Below are 8,652 nucleotides of genomic sequence, written 5' to 3'. Positions count from 1 at the left end.
GGAGTTTGAGGTCAGTAGGTTCCTGGAACTCATTAGTGAGACAGTCTACCTAAATCAATGAGCTCTGGGTTCAGTGTAACACTGTTTCTCAAAAAGTAACCTAGGATTGGAAGAAGAAAACCAACATCCACCTCTGATCTTCACATGTGCATATGCATACACACTCAACCAGGACCACATAAAGAAGAGAAATAAACAGAATATTGTTATGTGTAGGTTTTTTCCTGCCGTTTTGGTCCCACCGCCAAACCAGCCCCAAATTAACACACAGAGATGCTGTATTAGATATAAAGCTGTTAGCCCATTACTAGTATATCTTATTGGCTAGTTCTGTCTTAAATATTAACCCATTTCTGTTAATCTAAGTACTTCCACATGGTCTTATATTACCTGAGAGAGGGGCTGGCATTCTTCTCTCTATGTCCTCAATCTTGGAACTCCTCCCTACTACTTTCTCTCTCCTCCTTGTTTCCTAGTCCCACCTATCTTGCTTTACTATTGGCCAACAGTGCTTTATTCATTAACTAATATGAGAAACATTCACAGAATGACATCTCCCATCAGAATATAATTAAGATTCTGTAAGGAAAAAAAATATGATCTTCCAAATTCTCTAGTAAATTTGTTCTGATATCATTTCAAAGCAGGAAAATAAGATAGGCTATTTGTTTCTTTGTTTGTTTCTATTTATCTAAAATATTTAGAAGGGAAGCTATATGGTAAGCATATTCTCATGACATTTTTCTGTCATTTTTGACAAACCTTTTGAGGAAACAAATTGTTTTTCTTTGGGTTTCTAGCATGTTTATATGTCTAACAGATTCCTGCCAAGCTCCTTGCCACAGTATCTGTAACTCATACCAGGAAACTCCCAGATGGAGTGATCTTAGATTTCTGTCTTTGGGACTGTACTTTGGCCACATACTTAAAAATCAAGATCTTAGCCGGGCTTTGGTGGCACATGCCGTTAATCCCAGCACTCGGGAGGCAGAGGCAGGCAAATCTCTGTGAGTTTGAGGCCAGCCTGGTCTACAGTGCTAGTTCCAGGACAGCCTCCAAAGCAATACAGAGAAAGCCTGTCTCGAAAAACAAAAAACAAAACAAAGCAAAAAAAAAAAAAAAAAAAAAAAAAAAAAAGTCAAGATCTTAGTTGGATTTGTTAACTAAATTGAAAGAATAATTATAATGTCTTGCAGTGGAAGATTTTCCTTTCTATTCTCCTTTATACTTTAATAGTAATAATTATAGAATAATGGTGTTTGTCTTATGCTTTCTGTACTTGCTTATGTGGCATCACAAAATACAGCCAGGTAATAGGTTAAGTGGTGGTTCAACCTACATGGATATCCATCCCTTCAACCTCAGAGTATACCCTCTTCAAAGGGTTTTCCTGAACCTTAACGTCATAATCTCAATTTATTAAGTTATTCTAGAAATTAATGGATAAAAAACAGAGCTAATTATCATCTAACCGAATTAGTTTTTTATATAACTTACAATTTAACTTTATGCTTAGCAAAATTTTAATTAATTTTATTTAAATTTTTTGATAATTTTCTTATTTATTTAAATTAAAATCAAGCTTGTTTTACATATCAATCCCAGTTCCTGCAACCTCCATCCCATTCCCTTTCTGCTCTTTAGGGAGGGTGAGGCCTTCCATGGGGAGTCTTCATTGTCTGTCATATCATTTGGAGCAGGGCCCAGGTCCTCCCCCATGTGTCTAGGCCGAAGGAGTATCCCTCTATGTGTAATGGGCTCTCAAAGTACATTTGTATACTAGGGATAAATACTGATACACTACCAGAGGCCCCATAGATTGCTAGTCCTCCTAGCTAACACCCACATTCAGGGGTTTTTCTACTTGAAAATTTTGTGAAATTTTCTCTCTTCTTTATCTTATATTTTGAAAACTTAACTTTGAGGACTTAACTTTTTTATGGAAAATACACCCATCTTCTATCAAAAAAAAAAAACCAAAAAAACAAAAAAACAAAAAAACAGAATTTAGGGTATACTTTTGAACATAATGTACTTCTCTTTTTCTTTCTTTTTTATTAAATGTTTCTGAAGGTATAAGTATATGGTATATGCACAAGTATGTGGGTGACTAAACATGTCTATGCAGGCATGTGTGTGTGTGTGTTTATTTGAGAGTCAGAGAAAGATTAATATACTGTTCTATCACTCTTCCCTTTATTCCATGAGAGAGGATCTCTCATTAGCCCTGGAGGTAGGCTGAAGGGAAGCAAGCCCTAGCATTTCTCATGCCTCCACCAATGGTTGGTATTCTTTTGCAATTACTGTCGTCTGGTCCATAGTTTGAAGTGACTTAGACCAGGATTCTATGCCCAGGGACACCAAATTCATTTATTAATCCCAGAAAAATACATTGAGCATTGAGCACTTGCTCAGTGCTGGTTAGTAGAAAGCAGAGAGCAGAAAGCAAGAGAGACAAGCTTTGTAATTAAGGGCCTGGTGTCTTATTCTGCAGAGGTGTGTGATATTTAGGTACATACATACATACATACATACATGCACATATATATATATATATATATATATATATATATATATTAGAATCTTGTGAGGAAAAAATAAAAGGAGGTAAGAAGATGAAATTAAAATATATACAGTGTGAGGCAGCATTATATGCACAGTGTGAAGTTAGGGAAAGATCCCTGCAGTAGAGATGTCATAATCTGAATAAGGTAAGAAAATAAGTGACACAAAGGTCTTAGGAAAAATCCAAGTCCACAGAAAAGTAAACATAAGGGCCATGTCCTGCTGAGGGCTTGGCTGGAGTATAGTTGAGAAATGCAAGACTGGCCAGGAGAGAGAAAGAGATGGAAGGCGAGTCTGAGTCCTTGGGTTTGGTTACTGTTCCAGTACTAATCTCAGTATGATGGTGGCAAGCTACTAAAAGTTCCAAACAGCAAACGTATGTGTTCTGATTGATTTACAAAGTATCAGAGAGTAGCTTTGGGTAAAGTCAAATGAAATGGACAAAGTCTTAGTAGAGTACTCTGATAGGAGGGAAAGAGTTCATCTCATTAAGGTGGCATCTAGGCACTATTCACGTCATCCAAGTTACAATGTGCATAAAGTCTGCAGTAAATCGAGACTCTAACTCTATATTCTTCCTTTTCTTTTTTGGAGGAGGGCATATTATTATTGGTGTAATAAGTGGATTTGTTCACTTCAGGGTGCCAGCATTTAGGTTACAGCAGAAAAGAAACTGTAATCCTATGAGCAATAGTCAATGGAATTCTAAAATTGAAAAGTTGGTAGGGAACGTTAGTAATGGAGGCAACTGAACAAGTATCATGGATTGGTAGTGTATGGCAAACAAATAAAGGTTCCTCTAAAGGTATTTGTTATCATTGAACCATTATTAAATGCAAAAACTATGCTAAAGAGGAGAGAGAGCAAAGACTTATTTTAATTGACGAGACCCCCATCCCCAGAAATGACAGTTCAGATAGTTAAAAATCAATGGTCAATTTCAGTGGTTGTTAAATTTGGGGTTTACAGAAAGAAAGAACAGGGCTAGAGAGACAGTTCTGTGGGTAAGAGTACTTGCTGCTCAAGCCTGAGGACCAGAGTCCAAATCTAAGTATCCAGGCTTGGCTGCATTCATGCCTGCCCATAGTCATATGGGGTCTGACTGGGAGATTCCTGGAACTTCCATGCCATCAACCTAGCTCCAGGTTCAGTGAGAGGACTTGCCATGATAGAATATAATAGAGAGTGATAGAGCAGAGGGTAGTGGCATCCTGTGGCCTCCATGCATGGACTGATATACATACATGCACACACACCACATATAACATCAGCAGAGAAAAACCATACACGGATTTTTCTGTTTTTCAACAACAAACGATATTTTATAACAACTGGAAATATACCTTGTGACCTGAATTCTCTTTAAAAAATTGTGTTTCTATATTTCTTAGAAATTCATTTTGTTTATAAAGTTCATTTTCTGCACTGTTCATTAGGCAAATGAAGTCTTCACCATCTTTTTCCTCAAACACTTCCTTATTGCTATGGTTTGGATCAGCATCTTACAAATGCCATGTGTTGCAAGTTTTGTCATGGGTGAATCTAGGTTGCCTCTAGTAGGCAATGAGTGATAGGGCCTGGATGGAGGAAAGTAGGCTACTGGGAGCATGTACTCATGGGGGATACCTATTTCCTTTTTCTACTTTTTCTCTCCTGACCCCATGAGTTGAACAATTCCACTGCCATTCTCTCTCCTCATGTTCTCCCTGTCCACAAGCTCAAGGCAGAAAATCAATTAACTGGTAATGAAACAACCAAAATTCTGTATCTACATATTATTTCCAAATCTGTAATCTCAGGTGCTTAGAACCGATCAAGACACCCATCCTCTACAGACTGAGAACAAACTTTAAGTTTACCTGTCTTATAATAATGTTAATAGTTTCAGTCATTTATGGATCTACTACTAATATTAATATTATGGTTTTCAGAGATAGAAAGGAGAGTCAGTAATATGTGAATTTCAAACATACGCCAGAAAGCTTTAAGATGAGGGTGTTCTAAATATTTTATAGGGCATTCGTATGCTAAAAGGAGTTTCCTATATTTTATTTGCCAAATATGGAAATCCTGTCCAATTTCTTTCAGGAATGTCTTGAATAAATTTTCATCTGTGGTTTATTCTGAGGGTTTTTGTTGTTTGTTTAATAGTCAAAATACATCTATCTGTATATGACATCAAAACTGTTTGTCTGCATTTCAAGGTCCAGACCACTGACACCAGTGTTCTTTTGGCTTCTGGTTCCCCCAGTAAGTTCAGTTTCCTTATCAAATTATCTAACTAATTCCTAAAAACAAAGCTAAACAAACAAAAATTAAAAACCAGAAATATTTTAGCCTGAAATACAGACATCTTAACTTCTGATGCTAACATGTGACAGCTGCAATACTGTGGCATTGGTACACATGGGTTGATGGATCAGAAGCCGATAAATCAGACACTATAAGAACAAATCATGTCTTATTTTACATTTTTAAAACATAGAGTGTCGATATAGGTGCTGACACATGCATGTCACCAAGTGCAAGTGAAGGTCAGAGTACAACGATGGGGGGCCAATTATCCTCCCCTTACTCCTTATTGAGTGAGGGCCTTTCTTGCTCCTGCTCTGCTGCGTAGCTTGCTTTTGAACTGCCTGCTCATTTGCACTGTCTCTTCTTCCTTTCTCACCAAGGGAGTGTTTGTTTACATATGTGTGCCACAACCTCTGGCTTCTTATGAGTTATAAGCATCAAACTCAGGACCTCGGGCCTATGTAATAAATGATTCTACTTACTGAGCCGTCTCCCTAGTTTTCAATTTTAATTCTTAAAACAAAAACAAAAGCAAACCAAAACAAAAATTTGTGTATAGTAATTGATATCCCCAACAGCTAGGCAAAAATTGTACTTGAGATAAACCATTGTCCGCTTTGCCTGCACTTCGTGTATGAACATCTCCTAAATGCAGCGAAGACTTGCATGTATTCAAAGAATGGAAGTGGAGGGATATTTTTCCTTCTCCAGTACAGGATTCTCTGTGCTCTTTCTCTTGCTGTTGTAATGTCTGGTTATTTTGTCTTCTTTACATTAAATGCAAACCACCCAAGTCTTAGGACTTCCCATGCAGAAATCCTGATCTTCACTCACTTGTGAAATTTTAGGTCTACGTCTATTTTGCATTTTAGAAGAGTATCCATCTTTAACCTCATGGAAGCTGAAGACAAAGGATTATTCTTCTTACTATTCATTAAGCTACACTGAAGCCAGGCAGGAGGTTGGGAAACCTTTTAGGAGAGAGGCAGGGACACAGAGCTAGGTGGCCCTTCTTCCCTTCTTCTGCATATGCTAATTACCAGGATATGATGGAGGAAGCAAAAGCAGCTGTCAGAGATTTGAGACAGTCATATTTAAGTTATTTATAAGAAAGTCTCTCCAGGGCCCTGGCTGGGGGCGATCCTCGAACAGAGCCGGGTCTAGCCAAGCGCAGGCTTCAGTACCATGGGGCGTAAGTTGGACCCTACGAAGAAGAAGTGTGGGCCCAGCCGGAAGGCCCGAAAACAGAAGGGTGCAGAGACCGAACTTGTCAGATTCTTGCCTGCAGCTGGTGATGAGAATTTCAAGAGGCTATCCAGTCCTGCTCGGAAGAGGGCAGCCAAGAGGAGGGCCGGGTCTGTTGAAGTCCCTAAGCCAAATAAGTCTCCAGGGATCCAAATTTTACCTGGAGAGCTATCAAAAGTAGTCCAGGTTCGAGTTAAGAAGTGCCCAGCACCGAGTCCTAACAGTGATGGGGATGAGGAGGAAGACTCTGAGGAAGATGGTGTGGCAAACCAGGGGGACCTTTGGGGCTCCAGGGACAGTGATGCCGACATGTTGGATGACTATGGAGCTGACTCAGCCTCGGAGGATGAGGAGGAAAAGTTGTTGCCCATTGAAAGAGCTGCTCTGAAAAAGAAGGCCTGGGAAGCTGCTGCTGGGGGCCAGCGGAGATGAAGAGGAAGATGATGAGGTTCCCCCTGAGTCCTGTCCCCCAAAGGATGACAAAGCAGAGGGGGATTTGCAGATTAATGTGGACGATGAGGAGGCCTTTGTGCTGCCTGCCTCTGGGGAGATGGAGCAGGATGCCTAGGCTCCAGACCTGCAAGGAGTTCACAAGCACATCCAGGACATCGTGGGGGTGCTTCGCAATTTTGGGGCTCAGCAGGAAGGACGGTCTCGTTCAGAATATCTGAATCGGCTTCAGAAGGATCTGGCCAATTACTATTCTTATGGAGACTTCCTGCTGGGCAAGCTCATGGAGATCTTCCCTCTGTCTGAGTTGATAGAGTTCTTAGAAGCTAATAAGTTACCCCGGCCAATCACCCTTCGGACCAACACCTTGAAAACCCGTCGCAGAGATCTTGCTCAGGTTCTAATCAATCATGGAGTTAATCTGGATCCCTTGGGAAAGTGGTCCAAGTCTGGACTGGTGGTATATGATTCTTCAGTGCCTACTGGTGCTACTCCTGAGTATCTGGCTGAGCACTATATGCTTCAGGGAGCCTCGAGCATGTTACCTGTTATGGCCCTGGCACCTCAGGAGCACAAGCAGATCTTAGACATTAGATCTTAGACATGTTGTGCTCCTGGAGGGAAGACCAGCTACATAGCTCAGCTGATGAAGAACACAGGAGTGATCCTCTCCAATGATGCCAATGCTGAGCACCTCAAAAGTGTCGTGGGCAACCTGCATCGGTTGGGAGCACCATTATCAGCCACTATGATGGGTGCCAGTTCCCCAAGGTGGTGGGGGGCTTTGACCGAGTGCTATTGGATGCTCCCTGCAGTAGCACAGGAGTCATCACCAAGGACCCTGCTGTGAAGACCAACAGTTCCTTCTGAAGAAGGACTTCCTGCGCTGTGCCCATCTTCAGAAGGAACTGCTGCTCAGTGCTATTAACTCCGTCAACGCTGCCTCCAAGACTGGGGGCTACCTGGTCTACTGTAACTGTTCCATTACGGTGGAAGAGAATCAGTGGGTAGTAGAATATGTCTTGACAAAGAGGAATGTGCGCCTGGTGCCCACAGGCCTTGACTTCGGCCAGGAAGGTTTTACTCGCTTGCGAGAAAGGCGCTTTCACCCCACCATGCGCTCCACCTGACGCTTCTACCCTCACACTCACAACATGGATGGATTCTTCATTGCCAAGTTCAAGTTTTCCAATTCTATTCCCCAGCCCCACATAGGAAATGCAGAAGCAGCCATCCCTATGGAGCCTGAGCTAAAGGATCAGGTGACCCCTATGTCGGAGAACAGTGGTCAGCCCGCCAACGGAGCTGGTGGGACTGCAAAGGCAAAGCAGCAGCTGGGGAGACAGCAGCATTCCAGAAAGCCCTTCCAGAAGATGAATGGCATCTCCAAAGGGCCAGGCTCAGAATCCACTGCATCTTCTGTCCCAAAGGCCCAAGAGTCTGCCAGGCCCCAAGAGAACAGTCAGCCTGATGGAAAATCTGGCGTGATCAGGAAACCAAAAATGGCCAGGAAGCTAAAGCAAAGGGGACCCAAATCAAAGCCCTCCAAGGAAGCTGCTCTCCCTAAGCAGAAAGCCCCTCCCAAGGGTGTGGACTCAGAAACACCTGCTATGCCATCACCCTCTGAGATTTGCACTCCCCCAGGGATTGAGGACTGTGGTCAGTCTCTGGGGAAAACCAAAAAGATTGAAAAAGCAAAGCAGCAGTTACCAGAGCAGTCTGCCAAGAGAGCTGCTTCCCTAAAAGAGGATGGTACCCCCAAGGGACTCTCAGTCCCCACTGGGTCGCCCCACAGTTCCACCAGGCTCCCACTAGCAAAAAAGGAGGAAATCTGTGATAAAGGGCAGTAGCCAGCCACTGTTGTCATAGATGGACTTGGAAACCAGACAGTCTCTGGGCTGGAATGTTCACATCCTGCATGATGGTCTCCCCACTGTGCATACATATGAAATCTAATATACATATTTACACCCCCCCCCCAAAAAAAGAAAGTCTCTCCAGTAAACTGGCAGTTTGGAATGCAAGGATAGATTGTGGCATTTGAAAGGAGAAAAGAGTATTAAAAAGAAATTCAGCCATGCAGGAGAGGTTTCAGGA

At 41.9% G+C, this 8,652-nt stretch overlaps 1 pseudogene; it reads left to right on the top strand.

Annotated features, from left to right (window-relative positions):
- The first annotated feature begins 6,017 nt into the window (after positions 1-6,017).
- Positions 6,018-8,424, top strand: LOC127216285 (probable 28S rRNA (cytosine-C(5))-methyltransferase; annotated as a pseudogene).
- Positions 8,425-8,652: the final 228 nt, after the last annotated feature.

This window comes from Phodopus roborovskii, unplaced genomic scaffold (genome assembly GCF_943737965.1).
Source record: "Phodopus roborovskii unplaced genomic scaffold, PHOROB, whole genome shotgun sequence".
Classification (NCBI taxonomy): Eukaryota; Metazoa; Chordata; class Mammalia; order Rodentia; family Cricetidae; genus Phodopus; species Phodopus roborovskii.
The sequence above is the reverse complement of the archived record's forward strand: the minus strand, read 5'-3'. Positions and strand labels throughout refer to the sequence as shown.